Source organism: Micromys minutus (assembly GCF_963924665.1).
Source record: "Micromys minutus genome assembly, chromosome: 18".
Lineage (NCBI taxonomy): Eukaryota > Metazoa > Chordata > Mammalia > Rodentia > Muridae > Micromys > Micromys minutus.
Genome location: NC_137953.1, coordinates 18790505 through 18812166, shown reverse-complemented (window position 1 = coordinate 18812166; position 21662 = coordinate 18790505). Strand labels below are relative to the sequence as shown.

The window sequence follows — 21662 nt, the reverse complement described above, 5'->3', positions numbered from 1 at the left end:
AGAAAGATAGATAGATAGATAGATAGATAGATACATACATACATACATACATACATACATACATACATACATACATACATAACCTAATTATTAAGTAATAAAATAAAGGAGGAAGAAGTGCTGAGCCAGAATACTTGAGAGAGAAAGAAGCTGAATTCATGAGGATAAACCTGGATGAAGTAGGGGAATTTTGGAGGAGATCCTGGGGAGACAGTCAGTCAGCAAGAGGAGAAGCCTATAGGAAAGGTTCTGAGTTGAGACAAGGTTGGCATTTATATGCACTTAAGGAAGGCAAACTGTTCAAGGTTCTAATGAAGGCCAAGAAAGGATGAGTGAGAGTCAAAGAGGTAGGTAGGAATAGCCAAGGACAGTTTTTCAGGACCTGGGAAAAGAGTCTCAGATTTGCTCTGCTGCTTTTTATGAAGAGCCAAGGCCTGTGTTGTCTTCCTCTGCATCTCCTAATAATATGGCTGCCCTTGTGAACAACATGATTTGCTCACATTAAAATCACATTCATTTTTGTTTTATTCTGTTTTGTCTTAATTCTTAACACACAGATGTCTTACACAAAATATCCTGTGAACTGAATTTTTGAGATGTTTCTTGTAAGGCCACTTGCTAGTTTATAGTAGCCTGCCTGTATGCATGACTGGTCAAAGAAGCTTACATTTGTCCTCATAATGTTTTATCATGTTCCTTTTGATATTTATTAATAGTGTGCATACTGATAAATTTGTCTTTTATCTTCATTCAGGTGGTAGACTAGAAGACAGAACAGTTCATCCCAAATACAAATGACTGAAGCTTAGCATGAGTCTGCTAAATTACCAGAAAGGCAGACACTTCCAATAGGATTGCAACGACTTTCAACCTTAAATTGACATAAAGTTTCCAAGACTTGTCTATGGTCTTATAGTATTCTCAGAAATTTCCAACCTAGTACTGTTATTAAAGAATAAAAGGAGAGAGCAGCTATTAATATATTTCTAGAAACTTAAAATAAGATTCCTGACCGTCTCCCACATCAGTATCATAGTTGGTACTAGAGATTTCTATCTTTCCATTATTATCATCTACACTAGAACATGGCCCAAAACTCACCTAAAGGTTTTCTTGTTGTGACATAAAACAGACCCCTGGTGCTACTTGTTGTTGTTAGGTATTGTTTGTTTGTTTTGTCTTATGCTTTTTGTATTTCAATACAGGGTTTCTCTATAAAACTCTAGCTGTCCTGAAATTTTCACTACAATCAAGGCTCGGACATCTGTTGGTACCTTCTTCCCAAGGGTCAGGACTAAAGATGTGTACCATCATGCCCAGCTGTCCCTGGTGCTAGCTTTCTCTACAGCTTATTCAGTTATAGAAGTCTTTATTTTATACTAAAATTCACCATAACTTTTATGGAATCTTAACTGATGAATACAAATGAGCCTTATACAGTTCCTAGAAATCTAAATTTTTGTTTAACCTCTGACCTTCATAAACATCTACCCATTTCTCTTTTTCTATACTTAAAAGAAAAACACTTATTGAAGATTATTCTGCCCACTTGTATTGTTTGTCTACCCATTAATCTAATTGATTAGTTAAAATTTCTTGTCTTTACATTAAGGGAATAATCACATTTTAGAAATCTTGAGCATATACTACCATAGCCCTGTTTAATGGTACAGATTTAAACCAGTTTTGTTTCTAGAAATCATCAACATAAGTCAGAACATTTAAAATTGTATTTGTAATAATTTTAAGACTTTATTTTTTAAAGCAGCTTTTAGGATTGCAGCAAAATTGAAAAGTACAGTTTCTCATCTGCCCCTGCTCAATCCATGCACCCTACTCTTTGAGTCCATACCAAAGTAGCATATTTTCTAAAACTGGTCATCCTACAATAATACGTCATCTCCCAAGCATCTTACTTTACCTTAGGATATGCTACTGTCCTGTTGGGTGACAAGAAAAAAATGAGGAAGGGAGATTGCCTTGAATTTAAGGCCAGACTAAACTTGTAATTTATTCAAACCTCAACTGCTGTACTAAGAAGACCCTGTCTTTAAAACACACATAACATTCAAATGAAAGAAAGGAAAGAGAAGGGAAAGGAGAGTAGGGAAAAGAAGAATGGAGAGAAAAGGAGGGGAAAAGATGGAAGAGAAGCAAAGTGAAGTAAAGAGGCAGAAGAGAGGAGAAATGGATTCAAATGATTATTCTTGGTCTTGTACATGTTGAATGTTGTAGCAGTAAAAAATAAAAAGGCACATGACTGGTTCCTGTGCTGCACTGCAGGTCCCTGGTTCTCTCTGACCTAGGTAGTTGCTCCCTGGCATTAGTCTGGGCACTGGCAGCCTCTCTCACATTTTATTTGGCCAGTTGTTACCACACCAGACCTACACATTCCGATTCCATGGTGGGCTTGGTATGTCCCACTACTATACCTTCTCTTGAACTCAATTAAGTTACCATGGGCCACACAATATACTCTGATCCGATTTATATGATATAATTTTTCCATCTAGACAGCACAAATCACCCTGCACACACACATCCACCTGTATCTATGAAGATATGTGCAGAGTGGAATATCTAAGCCTGCTTCCATGTTGTTTCCAGCTCCCCTGGCTCTGCGTCCTCCCTTTATTTCTAAAACTTTGTTCCCGCCCATCTTTCCTTCTTGTCCAATGACAGGCCTCATTTTATCTTCTACCTGCCTTCCTGCATAAAGACATCATCTTACAGAATGTGCTCAAATGCATAGTTCAATTTACCTTCCATCATAGTATACATAATGGCTCCACCTTCCTACAAACTCTGAGTGCCAGCTGATTACTCCGTACACTTTACGCTCTAAGATCCAGTGGCTCATTTAATGCATCCTCAATTCTGTCGGTTCCCAAAGGTTATATGGTTGAAATTATATAACATGTAACCTTTTCAGGTTGGCATATTACTGTATTTATGCGTGTTTCAGTTTCCTCTATGACTTGTCACGGCTTGATAGATCATTTCTTTTTCCTCATTAAATGATGTTCTATTATCTGGATTGCTACAGTTCATACTTTCAGAGTAGTTGCCTACTGAAGAACACCTTGGTTGTCTCCAGGTTTGTGAAATTATTAATAAAGTCTTTATAAATATCTACTTGCAGACTTGGGTGAACATAAATTCTTAATTCATTTGGATAAATGTCAACAAGTGCAGTTGCTGCCTTGCATGATAAACAGGTTTAATTCTATAATAAACCCCAAACTCTCCCTCAAACAGGTTTACTGTTGTGTCTTCCCACCAGAAATACATGGGAATTCTAGCTGCAGCCCCCACCCACCAAGTAACCCTAGGTGCTCACTGTCTTGCCCTTGCTTCAGTCCCATGAAGCTCTCTCACTGAACCTCTTCTATGACATATAAGGAGCAATTTAGACTACCGCAGGCAAATGTCATTTGCTTATTTGCATCTGTGCATATTCTTTGTCAGTGTGTCTATAACAGTCTTTGACTCTTTTGTCATGTTGTTTCCTTATTGATAGCTGTAAGACTCCTTTACATATTTTGGTCACTGTTTTTGAAACAATCTGTCTTTATATACATCTCCATTTACCAACCTGTGCAATGTTTTTTTGTTTTTGTAACTATTTTTCACAGGCGAGAAATGCCTTCTCACTAGATTGCACCCTGGCTACTCACAGTTTTTTATTATGATTAGGTTATTGATTCATTCAGAATTAATATCTATAAAAATTTTAATATGTGTCTAGATAGGAAGATAACTGCTTAGTTTTTCTGGAAACCTTTTCTCTATTTTCAAAGGCTTTTGAAAATTGTCAAACATCACTGAGTGACTATATGAATCTATAACTGGACTTTTTTTGCCTGTTCCATGAATCTGCTTGTCTACTCTTTTATTAACTGGACTTTTATGGTAACTGTAACTTTTTATAAAGTCATTGAGGTCTGTGTCAGTCTCTAAATATGTTATATTTTCTCAGTTTATGCTATATGTGCTATTTATAGCAATAAAATATGGAGGATATCGTGATGCCCAAATGTAAGAGACTTATGAAATATGATATGGAAGTATATGATGTTATGGAAATTAAAGTGCTAAACAAGTAATATTAACGCATTTTATAATTTACATTCGAAAAACATCACCTATGACTCCAGAGTGTCCGGATATCCTTGTGGGTCTTTATAAATCAATGTACTGTCCACTTCTAGATTTCAGTATTTTTCCAGTATATTCCATACCAGAGACCCTTTGTTGGTTTTCATATATATACATGAAAAATTGTCACAAGCAGTTGGTGCTTTCCCATAAGCCCTCCTCCTACTGAACACACTGTACCAGTCTATTCTCTCAGTCCTCAGTTTTTACAAGTGTATTTTAAGAAAGTCAACACTCACCACAATGACATTGCTTTTTTCTGAATACATTATACAGTGGACCCATAACACAGCTGCACCAGCAGGATCTAGTATTGAGAATGGTTATCACATAGCTTTGTTTCTTAAAAATTATAGTTGGAATATAAGAGAAAATCTGAAAATTAGTATGAGTTGAATTAATTCTAACACTGAGATGTGTCAAAAAGAAAATCACTTCTCCCAACAAGAAACCAGGTCTGAAGAAACATGGAAATAGTCTCCATACCTCCTATAACTTATCCTTTGAGTTTCAGGCTGAAAAGAACAGATCACACTCAATGAGCAATGGTGTTTGTAGTTTAATTTTTTATTATATTAATTTATTTTTTAAGATTTATTTATTGTATGTATGTGAGTACTTTGTCACTGTCTTCAGCACACCAGAAAATGGCATCAGATCCCATTACAAATGGTTGTGAGCCACCATGTAGTTGCTATAAATTGAACTCAGGACTTTTAAGTGAGCCAATTTACCTGACTTTATAAAATGTATTATAAGCGTCACATAGTTATTAACACATATATCTATGAGAAATTGTATTTCAATCTGACACGTAAACCTATAAAATAAATGATAAGACAAACTAACAATTTTAAAAAGGATATTAAGTTTAGGTTAATTGTTAGAAATCATTTGAGGTCTGGTCCCATCATAATATAAATGATTCATCAACTGTATAATGGTGAACAGACATGCAGAATCCTGGTCTAGTCTCATTTGCTACTCTGCTTTATGAAAAGTAGAAAATGCCATTAATTCAGAGAGATAAACCTGAAGAGTGAGGTTTTGGTTTTGTTTGTTTGTTTGGATGTTTTGTTTTTAATCTATAGATTTGAAATCATTCTATAAGAATTTGTCAAGTCTAAATTGCCTTGACTTTCTTTAGGAACACTGGCATTCTTCAAGGTTAAAAAGAAGGGGTAGGGAGTGGAAAGCGCTATGGTGAACTCTGCCCTTTGGATGTTATTGTATTTGTTTTGATGTTTCATTTTCTATTTCTATTGCTCAAAGGCTCTTAATCACATTAAGTGCTCCCCTTTACCAAAAAAAGAAACTTTGGAAAGACAAAAATTAGGTCTGAACTGAGTGAACTTTCCAGCTGTCACCTTAGATATTTGCCGAAATAGTGTAAGGTTTGGCAAGGTAATTGACAGGAGTGTTGGCTTGATTGACTTAATGTGTCAACATCTCCCAAAAGCTCAAAATCTGCCTTTAGTAACAACTGGATGGTACCTGCAGGCTAAGGAATAATGAGTGCTCTCTCTGTGAGCATCCTTTCTCTAGTTAACCTGCCATTCTCTACCTTGTGTATTGCAAGCAGACACCACCTTAGTGTGGTGTGAAAACACAGCCCTTGGAGTCACTATCACTTTACTCAAGAGAGATGAAGTGTTTTTTGCAGAGTGTGGATGGTGGAGGTGGTGCTTCTGAAACTAAGATGTTTCAATTGCAGGGAAGTACAACAAATCCCTTTACTCTGTTTATGTCTAAACCAATTGTTAACTACTTACAACTCAAACAACTAGTCTACTTTCGCTATCTGGATGACAAGGCATACAGTTAAATGTATTTTATCAACAGAAATTACATAACTTTTGCTATAAGGTAAATGAGTTAAGGGAAGATATTAATGAATAGAAAGCCTACCTAATCCGTATCTGCACCATGCATAAATCTTCCTCCTACACATCCAGTCATATGTTCCGCCTATAAGCTACAAAAATGCATAGCTTAATTCAGCAAATAGTTATTGCTTGTTCCTCTTAGAGAACAGCATGGCATTACTGAAGTTAGCCAGTATCGGGGCCTCTATGGAAGGAAGTCAGTATGATTTGAAATTTACAGCAGGGTTAGGAGTTGGGCAAAATAACATGGGGCATTTGACGATATGTGATCTCTGTGGCTCAAAGCAAGAGAAGGAGGAAAACATTCAGGGAAAAAGGAGAAAAAGAGCCCCATTTGTATTTTATATTGGTTTGGTTTGGACACTTTGTGTTAAGTTAACACAAACAGGAACTTATCTGGAAATAAGAGCCTCAATTTATAAAATACCTTTATCAGTTTGGCATATAGACAAGTCTATAGGACATTTTTTTGGTGTTAATGATGCATGTGGGAAGACATTGCTCACTGTAGACAATGGCATCCCTCAAAAGATGGTCCTGGGAACTATAAGAAATCAGGCTTCTAGAGAACCTGGGTTTGATTCCCAACACCCACCCACATGGGAGCTCACAACGGTCTTTAACTTTAGCTCCAGGGAATCAACATCTTTTTTTGACTTCCACAGGCACTATAATTATGTGGTACACACACATATATATATGCAGGTAAAACATTCAGCATACATAAAATTAAATAAATAAAATCTCAAAAAATCCTTAAAAAATAAAACAAGTATCCTTGTTATACATTTCATACTCATGAGGAAAAAATACAATTTAATGAAAGTAAAATGTAAAGCTTTACAGTAAACTACAAATATGAAAATAGCGGGGAAAAGAAAGTCATGGAAAGCAAACCAGTAAGCAGCAACCTTCCATTGCTTCTGTATCAGTTTCTGCCTCCAGGTTCCTGCTCTGAATTTCCTCAGTGATGGAGCTGACCTGCAAATACTGAGATAAAGTAAAGTCTTCCTTCCCCAAGTTGCTTTTAGTCATGGTGTCTATCACAGCAATAGAAACCCTAAGACAGACTTAACACATATTTCTTATTTGCCCTATTGAAACTGTACCTCTCTTCAAGTTAAACAATTTCTCTAGTTCAGATCAAAGGTGTTGATTAGCAGATATGAAGCTAAAATGATAGCCTTTTAAAGATGGAGTTTCATGTATTCTAGGGTGGTGTCAAGCTTGCTATGTAGTTGAGAATGGCCTCTAACTCATAATCCCTCTGCTTCTACCCTCAGACTCCTATGATAAGAGGTATGTACAGCCAGAGCTGGTGATACTCCTTTATGATATGTAAAGACACCTTACCAGCATGTAGTATCTGTGATGTGCATTCAGGAGGCTTCTGTTATTTGATCGGGTTTTATTTTGAAAGACTTGTGATGGGTATCTTCTTGACTGTGTAACCACACAACCTTGTTTTGCATGTGTCATGATAAAGGTAAAAGCTGAACATGTCTTTGTGTATCTGATTCTAACATTAATGGTTTATTACAAATTTCCTGGTTCACAAGTGTGGGTTCCTGAGCTAGGCAGCCTCATCACAGGAAATTTAAAAAATATAATAAACTCATCTATTAGCTGAGCTTTCTAAAAGATACAGTACTATATCTCCCCAATGCCTAAGTCCCATCTCTGTCCTGACACCTGTCAATCTGTCTAGTCTAAGAATACTATCTCTCATGATAAGTGTGTCTAATGGTGGCTGTTCAAAAGGTATGAATCACTTTGATACTTTTTTTCTAGAAATTTAAAAACAAATAAGCTTAAACTTTGGTGGAATGGTTTTCAAAGTACATGTAGGAGCCATGTGTTGTGGGCAGAGTTCTTAAAACAACTCTGTTTTATTTGTGCTTGTTTATTTGGGACAGTCTCAGTATGTAGCTTTGGGTGGCCTGGACCTCTCATTGTAAAGTAGACTGGCTTCAAATACATAAAGACACTCTTGCCTCTGTTTCACAAATGAAGGGACTAAAAGCATGTGACAATATACTGAGTACCTCTCTTTTTTTTTTTTTTAATTATTTGGGTGTTTTATATAATGTGCTATGTGTTTGTTATTTATTCAACCCTACCCATCCAAATTTGTGTCTTTTCTCCCATGAACACCAATTCATGCTGCATCAATTTTTTGGGGCATATATTTTCTACTGCAAGTACTAGCAGTTGTTACCTATATAGGACCAGTGTGTTCTTCAAAATCTTGCTCTTAATTTTGATGTTCAGAATATTTCTGTTTATTTTCAGCTTTTGAGGCAGATCTAGTTTCTTCCCAGGACATTGCCCCTGGTGTTTGAATGCAGAATAAAGAAGGAATGTACAGATACAGAATGTGTTTGAGAGCACTAAGGCCAATTGCCTGGGTTAAAAACATGGGTTTGCTGCTTATTAACTATGTGATTTAAATCGGTTAGTTAACATCTGTTTCTTCATTTCCTAATATGAGTTATAGGAATGTATTAATAATTGCTAGGCATAGTATTATTATATCATTAAATAAATATGTTTATTAAACACATGTAATTTACTCTCACTTTATCTCTTAAAACACTTCCCTATGTCCATATTCTTAAGAAGTGTCCTCTAAAGTCTAGCATAGCTATCCTCTGAGAGACTCCACCCTGCAGCTCAGACAGATGCAGACACCCACAGTCAAACAGTGGATGGAACTTGGAGACTCTTAGGGAAAAATAGGAGGAAGGATTTTGGGCCCTGGAGAGAATGGGAACTCCACAGGAAGATAAAGAGAGTCAACTACTCTGGACCCTTGGGGTTCTCAGAGACTATACTATGAAACAAAAAACTTACCTAGGCCACCCCACACATATGTAGCAGATACACAGCTTGTCCTTCATGTGGGTCCCAAACAACTAGAGCTGGGGCTATCCCAAAAGCTGTTGCATGTATGTGGGATATATTCTTCTAGCTGGGCTGTTGTGTCTAGCCTCAGTGAGAAAGGATATGCCTAATTTCACAGACTTGATGTTCCAGAATGGGGAGATAGTCAGGCTGTGGGGGCCTATCTGCTCAAAGAAGAGGAGAGAAATGGTAAAATAATGTGAGCAGAGGTAACCAGGAGAGGAGCAATGAGTAGAATTTAAAGTAAATAAGTAAAAAGTAAAAATAATAAAGAAAGAAATAGGCTTCCTTTTACTTTAATGTCTGTATTTCCCCCTAAATCATGCCATATTTTACTACAAGGTTAGTTTATGAACATAACAATTTTCAGTTGCATTAATTCTCCTAAAATTGACATGTTGTTACCCTTTATTTTGGCTTTCAAACAGAACTCACTATACCTTCTTGTGTACACATACATCTTCCTAATATGTTCTTTTGTTGGTGGACAGCCATATTGATTCTACACCTTGGATGTTACACCAGGTACTATGACACACAAGAATACACAGTGCCTCTATCTGAGGTGGCATTCATCCTTTAGATATATGTCCAGAAACAAGATTGCTGATTATGTGACAGTTTCGTTGTTAGTCTCCACACTGATTCTGATAGTCTCTAGATTCATTTACCTTCCACCCACAATGCATGAAATAAACGCTTTCTCAGTGTCCTCGTCACATTTCCTGTTTGCTTCTCGATCACAGCCACTCTGACTGCAAGAACTGGAATGTGACTCTTTTTCAGTCTTAAAGGGAGGGGTGTTGTCACCATCTCCAAAGAAAAGATGACATTAAAGAGATAAGACAATTATACATGGGAAAGTGGGTCACATGGGAAAGTGAAGAAACAAACCTGCTGGATACACCTGCGCTCATTTGTAGCTACAGTTTCTCAGATCCTGAGGTAACTTCCTGCTTCCCTCTCTTCCTTATCAGGGGAGAATGGAGCTGGAGTCCCTGACCAGGGTCACTGAGTTGTGCACGGTACTGTTGGCAATCTAAACTAACTCCATGAGCAGTCATGGCATATTGAATTTTAAATGTTTTATAGGCTATGGCTTGCCTTCTGGAAATTAGCTTTTAATCTATTTCATTATAGCAACTTATAGCCCTAACAGACTAGAATTATGAATTAACTCATTCACTTATTAAATCACTCACTGAAGGAACGGGGTGAATTATGAAAAACATGAGCCCAGGAGTCAGAGGACGTGGGTTTCCTGTCAGCACTTCCTAGTCAGAGCTATACTTCAGGAGGTTTAACACCTCCCCCAAACCACAAAGAAATCCCAAGTACAGTGTTCATTGCCATTTCTCATTGTGCCATAAACATATCAAGTGCCCCCCTCAAACATCACCATATTCCCTAAAAGAAAATTAATATGATTTCCATGGTGATGGTAAAGCCTCTTTAGGATATTTTTGGGGTATATTTCTGTTTAGCTTTTCTTTGTCTGTTTAAGGATATTATTGGCAGTAACAAAGATTGGAGATGTGTTGATACTTTCTGCTTAGGGATTCTAAAGATTGTAAAATGTACAAGACAGCCTAAGGGGAAATACTGTCTTATCCAAATGCAAATTGCATCCTAATTGAAAAACAGTTTAATAGAGGTGGCTGAAAAGTAAATCAGTGATTATAGTACAAAAAATAATAATAATAAACTAAATGTAGTAGCAGAAGCAGCGAGAACATCACTATATTCTGACCATTAGCCCAAGATGGTGCCGTTACAGGGAATTTTCACTGTTTCATTTAGTCCTTTGCAAACAACCTTTTGGGAGAATAGTGCATAGCAGTGCTATGAAGCTTAGATGTATATAAAAATCAATAGGATGACTTATTAAAAGGAAGGTTAAGACTCCAGTTCACTTTAAATAACTCGTATCTGGAAGAAACTGAGTAGTGTGTTCTGCAGAGCACAGACTAGTTGCAGTAAATATTAAAAAATAATAAACGGTTTATCACTTTACTGCCCCTGAGGTCTCACTCCTCAGGCCGATCCTGATACAGAGCCCTACACGCAACTCTGGTGCCAGGTCTGAACTGCCCCATGGCCCAATTTGTCCACACAACTTCCTTCCTTTGGCAGTTTTCCACCGCCTGTTCTCCACCTCTGTCCCAGGGTGTTTTTCTACCCCAAAATCCCACAAACACAACTCTACAGCCTGATAGCTTTTCACACAGGTTTATGTATTCAACTCTCAATCCACAAACCCTCTACACAACAAGACTGCATCAAATAGACAAAGATACAAACTGCCCTTCTATGAGATACTAGACCTATAAAATCCTTAATGTTCAAAGCTTTTTAACACCAGTCAATATCACCTGCTTCTAGCTGGTCCTTAGGAAGCTCCATGTTGCCATGACCTTTCCCCTCCATCCTCTAACCTCCTTCAACTTCCCAGCCCTCTCTACCTCCCTCACCCTGCCCAGTCACTAGCTTTCCTTTATTTTACAAATTACAAGAGGAAGGTTCAATTGGAGTCATATGACTAGGCAGCCCTTCTTGGAGAAGTGGAATTAACATTAAAATGCAAACAGCTTCAAGATAATCTATATACACTAGTGTTGTTCTGCCCAGCCTTCCCTTCACAACTCTTGCAATTTGAGCTTCTGCTTCCACCCCTACCCTGCCTATGATATGCTCATATTGTATACAATTCCTTGGAGAGACTACACAGCTAGGAAAGCTGTGTGACCAGGATCCATCCCAATAGGGAAATACCAATTAGTTCCGATTCCAGAAGAGGCAAGTTTGGACAGACCCATCCAAAAAGAGAAAAAGCCAATTCCTTTGCCATTGAAGATGAACTCAAAGATTTTGACCTTAATCACATCCTCCTTCCCTTAGCTGCTTTCAGGGCTTCCTTCCTGCCTAGGCTCTCCTAGATTGTGGATAGCCTTTTTTCGTAGGTTCTCCTAGGTTTTGGGTAGCCTTTTTTCTTAGGCTCTCCTAGGAAGGCATCCTTAGAATTCTCTTTCCCATGAAACATTACTTCAGCTCCTCCAGAAAACTCAACTGAAAATATCCTCAGGTCCAGTTCTTTCTGTTTCCAAAATATATCCCTGATTCACCCACTAATCACTAGTCTGGTGCTATCCCTCTTTTCTCTCCACTCAACTGCACCCATCCATTTTTTATTCTTACTGAGAGACCTTTGAAATTTTCAAGATTATGCCTCTCTTCAACGTAAAACCTGGCAATGCTCTCCTTTTGTTCTTATAGCAAACTCCAAGTATCTTCTTACACTGCTGCCTAGAATAGTAGGTCTCTGCTTCCTCCACAGTGACCTCTCCTAGGATGTCCTAAAGTTCTGACTTTCCTTTGTTGTCCTCTGTTTCTTTGTTTTTGTTGTTTTTCTCTCACGATTTTTCAACTCAAAGACAGTGTACTCTGCAGTTCTCTTCGATTCTCTCAAATGTTACTGTATCAATGAAACCCACTCTCTGACTACCCAATCAAGCCTAGTCAAGTAGACAGCACTTTTTCTGTAGCAGGCTCATAAGAAATCTTCTTGGTATTGATTAGGTAAAATAAATTAGAAGTGTTTTCTTACTTAAGAAATTATGAAAATCAGGCTCAAAAATATGAAGTGATTTGTTCAAGGTCTATACAAGGTCACGCAAGAATTAGGAGCAGAGGTATAATTCTATAGAGCTCTTAGGAACATGGCCCAAGGTTTCCCCACATTACTAAGGCTTATTGTATTCACGATTTCTGATAACTTATGCCTCCCAGTTCTTCAGCTCAGCTGTGCAAGCTCTGTAGGTTCTGCTTTAGAGCCAGTGCTGGAAGACAGTGAGGCTAAGTAAAGCACTTAGAAGAGAGGCAAGAAACAAGCCACACAGCAGAAACTGACAGAAGGGTGGTCACAATGACTACTTTGACAGACATTTTTCATTATTTACGAGCTTTTATTCAATGATTCAAAATGTTGTGTGAAAGGTATATTAAACACCTAATAAACACAAATCAAGCCAAACGTTTTAATGCAAAGAAATAATATATGTCAAAATCTGTGTGCAGTAAATGTAAGAAGTAAAATTATCTAGGAGGGGGCCATGGAAAACGAGGGAGAAGTAGAGGAGGTAAAAAGAAATGATAGGAGTGAGGGCACTTGGCTCAGAATACATTGTACATTGTATGAAGATGTCCTTATAAAATCTAGCCACTACACCTAAGGCTCGGGGAACATCACAGAAGAGGAAGAAGGATTGTAAGAGCCAGAGGACCAAGACAGACTGTCTGCAGCAAGACTGTGTCTGCTGTAAATGAACACGAATCAGCAATCAGGAATCTCACCAATGTGATTGCCTAAACAAGACCTTTAAAATGATTTAAAAACAAAACAAAACAGACATGCTGCCACAGACAAAGGAAGACTTAAAAGGCTCCATCCCTAGAAGAACTACAGGCTGCTAAGAGAAGGAATATCCTTCTTTTCTGGAACAAGCTCCTTGATAGGCTAGCCAGTTTCAAAGTCCAGTTCTAAACACATAAAAAGCACTACACCAGGCTATGTTTATAAGCGTGCACACACATGTGCATGCATGTGTGTGTGTGTGTGTGTGTGTGAGAGAGAGAGAGAGAGAGAGAGAGAGAGAGAGAGAGAGAGAGAGAGAGAGAGAAACTATAATTAAAGAATAAGACACGATTAATTTGAGAAGTCTGGGAAGGACATGGGGACTTGAGGGGAGGACAGAAAAGAAGAGAATGGTATAATAATTCATGTATGTAACTCTCAAGAACATTGCAAGATCACAATAAAATAGTATCATGTGCAATCGATATATAGTGGTAAAAATAAATCCTCCATGTGACAGAGCTGAAAATGTACAAGTGGGTTATTTAGTGGGTTTAAGGAAGAAAGAGACCAAATCAACCAGAGAAAGGGTGAAAGAGTATTTGTTGAGTTAATTAGAATACATTAGATATTACACAGACATTTAGCTCTTGACATCTGATTCTGTCTGAACACGCTCAAGTTTGGACAGTTGTAGTGATTGTGCTTCAAGTAAAGTGGCTGCAAATTACTGGTCATGGCTGGAGACTTCAACAGAAGTCACAAAAAGCAGACTTCTCTGCTTCCCTCCTGGTGCTCTCTTGTTTTTCTCACTGGGCTCCTTTCCCTAAATATATAGTTGTGCACACTTTTGTATTACATTATAATTAGTCACTCAGATATAAACTATACCTAGTTGTCTTCTAGAGATGGTTGTGAATTTTCTACTGAAACTGACCCTCCTTCAAGGACCCCAGCTGAATGCTATGCAGAAATAGCCACATGCTTCAGAAAGAGTTGCACTCATTTTATCTCCAAGTTCATATCTAAGCCTTTAATTGAAAATTTATGACAATTTCAGAATATTCCTTCAGACTAGTAAAGTTTAAAAGTACCCATAATATAACCATGCTTAGAATAAATTTATTAAAATAAAAATTTAAATCATTTTCAGAGAAACGTGTCCTTGAGGTTAATATTTGTGTGAAAATAGAATTTATAGTAGTAATTATAACTTATTATGAATTGGTATAGAAGGAAAATAGTAGGGAAATCCAGAGCTAAACAGGAAAGGATGAGTCATGTTGTAGAAGAGGAGTAGGGAAACTTGGAAAAGGGGGACAGCAGGCACATTTCCAGAAATGTAATTAAGAAGTGGACTGTGACCTCTAGCCAAAGGACAAAATGGCTCTGGGTGAATGAACATACATGGAAAGAAGAAAGGTTCTGTGGTACTTTTTACTTACAGATGTTTGAATGTAATTGTATACAAACTAAGTCAGAAGCAAGTAAGGTTGCTGACTGGCATGCCTCATTGATAAAGTCGGAAAACAGGTTTTGAAAGCCCATCTCAATATGTGATGAGTCTTTAGTCTGTCAAGGTGTTCTAAGATAAATGAAATTAGGTTGGATGTGTGTGTATTTGTTCTGTAGTTTTCCATTCTGTTCTCTGAGCTGCACTGCAGACATTTCAAATAAGAATTAATTTTTCAATCATTTTTTCTCACTTACAGACATATGTAACTTAATGCCATTTTAGAAATTTTATTATATTATCATTCTGTCCTCTACTCTCCACTTTTTATAGAAATGTGCTGTTTTATTACAAAGTCTTACAAAATGAAAATACCTTAAAAAGGAAGCTAGACTCCACCTGCAGAATTGGGTGAAGACGGTGCAATGTTAGGTTTTTCTGATGGGGGGGTGGTGTACAAACAGAACCGATCTGAAAATGGTTGATATTACCCAAGCATGAAAAGAGGTCCCAGAAGACTTGGTCACCCCTCCTAAGAAACTTAATTAGGGCATCTTAGCACAGCTTTTAAGCAGGCACTTGTCGGTTCAGGATTTTGTCTTCTGGTTGTTTCTTTCCACTCGTACCCTACATAGTTCAAAACTAAGACCTGGGGCAGGATGGACAAGGGAGCTCTGGGAGAGCTCTCCCAGCACCACTGCCCTGGGACCTGGCCCTCATTCCTATCTAGTCCCTGGGGATGTTATATTTAATATATGCTATATAAATACACAGAGGAATAGAAAATATAAAATCTGAGAAACTGAGGGAACGTGAGGAACTTGGGGAGACGATGGGGCTACAGACCTCCCTCAGCCAACTACAACTCTTCTTTGACCCCTTTGACTTCTGTCTTCTCTGTGGTTTTCTCCTCTTCTGTGACTTCTTTTTTCTCTTCAGGATCTTTCTCTTTCCCATCCTCTGTTTTGACTCTTGGCTTTTTTGAACTTACAAGAGTTTTGTAACCACCTTCTCCCTCCTCATCAGAATCAGAGAATTTGTCCTCACAGGCAATGTGTTTGTCAGAGGAACAGTGGGAGAAGATCTTTGTCAGAGTCTTTCTTATCCTCACCACCACACTCTTCTGGGATGGCATCCTCAGGTATGGCTGGCATTTGGACCTCAGGGGCATGGGACACCATTTGCAAGTTTTCAGAAAGCCATTGTTTGACCTTTTCTAGGTATTCTTTAGTGTTCTGGTTGGTCATATTGGAAGGGCTGATATAAAGCATAAAATCTGGTCCAAAGTGTTCAAGGTAGAAATCCCATGGTAGTTCATTAGGGATCTTGGTGTCCAGGGCCATAGCTGTATTTGTAAGTCTAGTTAGTACTGGATAGTATAGCTACATCCTCTGAGCATTAGCATAGGCAAATTGAAACTCTTCATGAACTCCACACACTTGGCATGCCCTTTGATCCGTCAGATCTTAGCAACCTAACCAATCCCCAGACAGGGAATCTGAGCCACACTGTAAGACCACTGCACTAGGCTGGAACATCTTCATTACTTCAGACATGACTGGCTTGAAGATGGCTTCATAGGACTCATCATCAATGCTGTCCCTCGGTGGGTAGTTAACAGCATAGTACTTGCCTTTGAAAATCCCAATATCCCGTAGGTCCCCAGTTCCTGGGAAGTACTCTTCGTATTTATGAAAGAGCACAGTTAGGACCTGATTGGGAGCATAGAAGGCCTCTTCCATGCCATCAACATGGTGAATGCCAATGTCAATATACAGCACCCTCTGCTGATACTTTAGTAGTTCCAGGGTGGCCCAGAAAGTATCATTTCCATAACAGAAGCCAGATTCTTCGAACTTCTTTGCATGGTGCGGGTCCCTAGCCTAGTTCATAGTGGTATCCATCTGCTGCTTATTAAATTACACAAAACTTGTGACAGAGCCACCCATGGACAACTGACAGATCTCAAACAAGCCATTAAATACAGGGACAGTCCTCACCCACTTTGAATCTCTGCATCTGCTTGCTGTATTCAAACAAATTATCTGGGCAAATATAATACAAGATTTTAATATAGCCATCACTGCGGTTCTTGGTCATCTCTTCTGCATTAGCTTTTGGAAGACAGTAGATTTCCATTTTTTGGTAGAGACCATAGTTGAACAGCAAATTATGAGTCATATGAATTCTGTGAGGCTTCATTAGGTGTCCTTGTCCATACTTGTAGTTTCCAAGGTTCCAGTTGTAGTAGTAACATACTTTCCTCTTGGTGCCCTGAGTTTGAGCCATCTTGCTCGTGTCCAGACCCTCCTGCTAGTCTTTACTTTCCACTTTTTAACTATTACAACTTTATGTAAATACAAAGACTTCAAATAAAATTGCCTGTGCAAGCTTTTGGATTGAAATAGAAGATAGATAGATAGATAGATAGATAGATAGATAGATAGATAGATAGATAGTGATAGATAATCTTCTCTTAGCTTAATCCATAAAAGAAATAATTAAATTAAATATGTATGGTAAAGACAATAGACATTTTCAGTAGAGGGTACTTGAAAATGCAATTCACCTGCTTAATACCTGAGCCACGTGGCTTCATCTCATGAGCATCACTGTATCTTCTGTAAAATTTCCCAACTCTGATTAAGCCCCTGTCAAGTACAATATGGAAAGAGCCACTGCCAGGAAACATCCTAAGGTACAACATCACCCAGCAAATGTTTTGATAAACTAGAACCATTCATGTATTTCATTGACTGTGCATCACTATGCAAATTATATGCATGTGAGTCCTAATAATACCAAAATAGGCTCATGGGTATTAAACCATTCTGTTCTATGATCTATGCTCTAGAGCAGTCTAAAATTGTATTGTTGTATGTATATCATATTCATAGAATAACGATCAGAATGTCATCAGTTCTATAATACACATTGCCTATATATATGGATATAGATAAAGGGGAGGGTCAATCTCAGCAATTGGTATTCCTGCTATATTCTAAAACAGGAATGTGTTGACTTAACTGTGGAAGTATTTTTTCTTGACGACTCGTCTAACTGTGTACACAGCTCATCTTTTACAGAGGTCTCTGAAATGATGCTAAGATTAAAATCTTAAGGTACTCTCTTGTCTCCCTTCTACTTGAACTAAAAAAGAGAACTAGTGCAGATTATGTGTTTCCTGTCTGGCATGGTGTGATACATGGTCTTATTAAAGGAGGAAGACTACAGTCACTCTAGTGAAACTATTCCCTCCTTCTTTCTTCATACAAATGCTATCAACAGGCAGGCGAGGTAACCAAACTGCTCCAAAAAGATAAAGAATCATTGAACATGAGAGAAGTATCTTTGGGGTTCTTTCTGCCAGCTCCTTCTTAGCAAATAAAGGGCAGTCCACTGGGGTTGCTGCACAAAGCTTCTTGATGCATCTGAATCGGGTCCAGGCATGCTTCCAGGTTCTTCCTAAGGACCAGTGTGCTCGTTTTGAAGTATGCCTCAGTATCCTAGCTGAGAAGTATGACACCTTGATGGCAGATGGCCCATCACTGTGACAAGCACGCTAACAATTTCAAAAGGCAGAAGATTGATCTGTGATCTATTCCTGAGATTCCCTCTACAGTAGGATGGCTAGTTTGTATTTGGGCCATGGTGAAGCCAAGTAATGTGGCAGAGGGTATGGTAAGGTAGAATTGCTCATCTCCTGGTAGCCAGGGAAGTGGGAGGATAGAAGACAGTCCAAAACAAAGAATGTATTTTATAAAACACCCTAATAAGTTGCCTCTTCCAACCAATCCCTGAGCTTACCTCCCAACAACCCCTAGAGATGTCATCATAATATGAATTCATCAAGGGCCTGATCTATAGACAATGTTGGAGCCCTAATAGCTCAACTGCCTCTTAGGAGCAGCAGCAGCTGAATCCAAGCCTTCAGCACAGAGACATTTATGGGAACAACTTTTCTTCAAAACCTAATACCTTGTGAACAAAAGCATATTCCTTAGCAACTTTCATGTATCCCTGAATGACTACAGACTTGAGTTTCCCATTAGAGAATATATCGGCAGGAAAAAAAAAATGAAAATTTGGCATGAAACACATGAGTTTGAACTCAGAACTCTACAATGTGCTGGCTAAATTTAGATCATTTAGCATTATTTCGTTTATAGAAGAGGAAACCCGTTTGTGCTATTGGAAGAGAGAAATTCCGCGGAGTCCATTGTAGTAACAGACAAGCAGCAATGAGGAAGTGAGGCTGCAAGGGCTAGGGTGTGAGAAGAGGCTTTTGTTCCAGAGAGGGCACGTTTTCCCAATGTAGGAGAATGACAAGGCAATGGGGTGGAGAGGGGGATCAGAAGGGGGTGCACCTTTGTGAAGGCAACTGGAGAGGGAGGTGGGATGGGAGCCGGGTGCCATAAAGGATAACATCTCAATTGTAAATACAAAGTATCTAATAAAAAGGAGAGAGAGAGAGAAAAAAAAAGGAGGTAGGAAACAAGAAGATTCATCCAGAAACATTTCCCATTTCTATGTTTGCATTGGAAAAACACGAGCTCTGAGTCGTGCCTTAAGTTTCCGGATGTTAGGCGCTGCCTCACTTTCTGAAAAGGCCAAATCAAACCGAGCTTCGCCAGCTCTGCCCATTTCACATTGGACTCTGGACCACAGGCCCTTCAAGGGCTGGTGTAGCCAGGAATCCCATTATAGCCCTGGTAAGTATGCATTTTCTCCAACCTCTTAAATGATCTTGAGCAAGTCGTTCATGTTTCTGAGCTTCACTTCCCTTCTTATTAAAAAAAGAAAAACGAGGGTGGAATTAAGGATAAATCATCGAACAAAAGAAGGGTGTCATGAATCTTACAGCTTTATCAGTTCTCTCAATTACTTATGAATACTTAATGAATAATAAAAATATTATTGAGCCAAATTAATTATAAAGTATTACTCCTAGAGGTCTGGGGTGGGTTCAGCTAGATGCCTAATGTCTGAGGCCAGGTCCTTGACTTGCCCGATGAACCTCAGCAGTAATGGCCGACATCTCCATAGACAGCTTCATTTCTTTCCTGGATTCTCCTCTGAGCAACAAAACCTTGTCCCCCTACCACACACACACACACACACACACACACACACACACACCCCACACCCTCAGCATCCAAGAGAGGCAGGCTCCTATCTTTTGTTCACAGCATGTTTGCTACCATCCCAATGCTGTAAGCCAAAGCCAGCTACAGTGACTGCAAGAGGAATGTATACTGGTGGCCACCAAACAAGCCAGAGTCTTCTTAGTGTTTGTGTGTGTGTGTGTGTGTGTGTGTGTGTGTGTGTGTGTAGCTTTCCTAAAGGTTCTGCCTATGCTCTATGGTTACATTTGTGATGTATTAGAAGATGTGTGGCTCTGGATAGTTACAGACTAAGCTAAAATATTTCCCATTCTGCCATTTGCTATTTTGTATCCTTGAGAAAATTATTAATTGTCTTCCTAATTTTTTGAGTTTCAGAAGTGTTATTCAGTAGGTAGAATTTTTTTTTACTAAAACATATGTTAATGTATTAAAATTGAGTTGCTAATATTGGTAAAAACTTTATAGATTTCATTGGCCTATAAATCCCGATGATGCAAACTGAAAAAGACTATTTGGGCTTGGTTTCCATGTGAAAATTATGATGTATATTGGGACCTACAGGCATTCTCTGAGTTACAGCTAGGTTGTCCTTGCCACTACACTAGACTCTAGAATTTCCCAGAATTTCTTTTGCACAAAGAGTGAAAATTGATTTTCTACTTTCAGTCCCTCTTTTCCACTCAATGAATTTTACTGCCTCATGGATAGCAACAGTTGTACCCAGTAATTCACTCCACTACCCTCTCCTTTGTGCTGAAAAACAAAAACAAAATAAAAAAAAAAAGCCTATCTATAAAAGAAAATAGCATCTCGGGAAAAATTTGGGCTGGTTACTAAACCACAGAAACATGACTTTAGTGAAGGTCAGGACAATTTCTGACTTGAAAGATGTCTATTTATTTTGCCGACACTGTCTTAATGAACTTTGATATTTTTAAATATGGTTTTGTAGCCAGATCTAATGCACACACCTTTAAATCAGGAATCAGGAGGCAGAAGGTGGTCAATCTCGGTAAATCGAGGCCAGCCAGGATTACATAGTAAGTTCCAGGATAGCCAGTGCTACATACTAAGACCCTAAACTGTTAAAAAGAAAACTCCCAAACATATAAATAAATACATAATTTCATGGTTTTGGAGTTTTGGGTTTTTGTTTTGTTTTTTGGGTTTTTTTGTTTGTTTGTTTGTTGTCTTACATTAGGAACTACTACATTTCCATGAATTTGTCAATTTCAGAACACACTGCCCATGTGAGAAAGCTAGTGTCCATGTGCTGTTTGAGAAGACATCTTCCTTCTTGACTTTTTAACACACTGTGTTGCTAGCTTAGGGCATGGACATATTACCATCTTCTTCACTCAACCATAGCCCTTCCAGTAAAATATGTGTCTAGTAGAAAAAATACTAAATGTGTATTTTGGTGTTTGAAGACTAGTCAGGTGATTTATGTATGAGCTGAGGTCTCAAGAACGGAGCACAAAACTTGAAAAACATTCCTAGAAATGGAGACATGAGAAAAAGAAAGAAGAATGGAATAGATTTTTTCTTTCTCTTGTTTCATTGACCTGAGAAATGTAGAAGTATATTTTCAAAAGCTTAAGTCTGGTACCAGAGAGAAGGTTCAGCAGTTAAGGACCTGTTCTGCTCTTGCAGAGGCCCTTGGATTCAGTTCTTAGGATCTGCCTGTTGGCTCACAGCTCCCTCTAGCTCTAGCCCCAGAGAAGTCTGGGGGGTTCAAGTGCCTCTACTGACCTTCACAGGCACCAGACACTCATTTGATGGAC

At 38.4% G+C, this 21662-nt stretch overlaps 1 protein-coding gene and 1 pseudogene across 4 annotated transcripts in view; one reads left to right on the top strand and one right to left on the bottom strand.

The window, feature by feature from the left end:
• GRID2 (glutamate ionotropic receptor delta type subunit 2) overlaps nucleotides 1–21662 on the top strand; it is a gene marked incomplete at both ends in the record, with an annotated part of 1350985 nt that overhangs the window by 1139000 nt on the left and 190323 nt on the right. The gene's annotated exons all lie outside the window — the stretch shown is intronic.
• LOC308432330 (histone deacetylase 1-like) lies at nucleotides 15612–17041 on the bottom strand (annotated as a pseudogene). The gene has a single exon. The product of its transcript is annotated as a histone deacetylase 1-like (transcript).